Raw genomic sequence first — 1,714 nt, 5'->3', positions numbered from 1 at the left:
TGCTTTCCAATGACTTTCATGTGGGTTTTGCATAAACCGAGCAACAAGGCCAATGGCAAAGGAAAGGTCAGGACGAGTATGGGTTAGATACAAAAGTTTTCCTACAAGTTGACGGTATAAGGTAGCATCAACTTCAGGAGAAGTACAAGTGACTGAAAGTTTGACTCCAGACTGAAAGGGAGAAGGGGCTGGCTTACAGTCTTCCATGTGAAAATGGCGTAGAATATCACAGGCATACTTGGACTGAGAAAGGGAAATACCTTCCTTGGATTGCAAGACTTGAAGACCGAGAAAATAATGTAAGTGTCCTAAGTCTGTCATTTCAAACTTCCTTTTAAGGCTAGACTTCACATGGTTTATAAGGTTGGGATCACTACCAGTCAGGATAAGATCATCAACATAAAGAACAAGAATGATAAGAGACTTGCCCACTTTCTTGGTGTAGACAGTATGGTCAGAATGACACCTAGAAAAGCCATTTTCTAAAAGAAAGTTATCCATTTTGGCATACCAAGCTCGAGGAGCTTGCTTGAGACCATAAAGGGATTTTTTAAGCCGACATACAAGGTTGGAGTCTGTTTGTATAAAGCCAATAGGTTGTTCCATATAGATTTCTTCATGCAAGTCCCCATGCAAGAAGGCGGATTTAACATCCATCTGATGGACTTCCCATTTGAAAGAGGCAGCAAGGGAAAGAACAAGGCGGATAGAGTTCATTTTGGCAACAGGGGAGAAGGTTTCAGTATAGTCAATGCCTTCAACTTGTGAAAAACCCTTAGCAACAAGACGAGCTTTATGTTTATCAACTTTCCCATCTGGTCCATACTTGGTTCTGTAAACCCATTTGCATCTAACAAGTTTTCGTCCCTTTGGTAGAGGAACAAGATCCCATGTATCATTTGCCAATAATGAATGATATTCTTCATTCATAGCTGCTTCCCAATTTGGATGGCCTGAAGCTTCTGCAAAGGTGTCAGGATCATAATTCACTGAAGCTTGAGCCAGTAAAGAAGAGGCTCTATCGAACTGAGAACGTGTACGTCGCTGATCTGTAGGATCACCGGCAAGATCACCTGCTGCATCCCGAGTAGCACGGACCCATTTTGGAAGCTGAGGAGCTGAAGGAGGATCCTGAGAAGGTGGGGGAGGAGTTTCATCCTCGCTTTCATCATCTGAAGAAGAAATATTTTCAAAAGTAGAAGAGATAGGGAGAGGTGGCACATCCGCCGAACTAGGTTCGCAGGCCGATATATTTTCATCAAACTTTACATCTCTTCTAATGATAACATTTTTGGACTTAAGTGGAATAAGTCTATATCCTTTGACATCTTCAGAATATCCAACAAAATACATTTTTCACTCTTAGGTTCTAAAGCTTTATGTTTCTCATCTGGAATATGGGCCCATGCTTCACTTCCAAAAACACGAAAGTGACTAACATCTGGTTTAATTGAGCTCCATGCTTCTTCTGGAGTGATATTCTTTAAAACCTTAGTAGGAGTGCGATTTATTATGTAATTTGCACAGTTAATTGCTTCTGCCCAATAATTAAGACTAAGTCCTTTAGATTGAAGCATACAATTAGCCATTTCCTTTAAGGTGCGATTCTTCCTTTCAGCTACACCATTTTGTTGTGGAGTATATGGAACAGTATGTTGCATTTGAATTCCATTCTCAGTGCAAAAGTTGATGAATGTGTTTTTAACATATTCTC

This window comes from Pinus tabuliformis, chromosome 3_2 (assembly GCF_031772625.1).
Source record: "Pinus tabuliformis cultivar Carrire ecotype Pingquan chromosome 3_2, CPIR1, whole genome shotgun sequence".
Classification (NCBI taxonomy): Eukaryota; Viridiplantae; Streptophyta; class Pinopsida; order Pinales; family Pinaceae; genus Pinus; species Pinus tabuliformis.
This window is presented reverse-complemented; position numbering follows the sequence as displayed.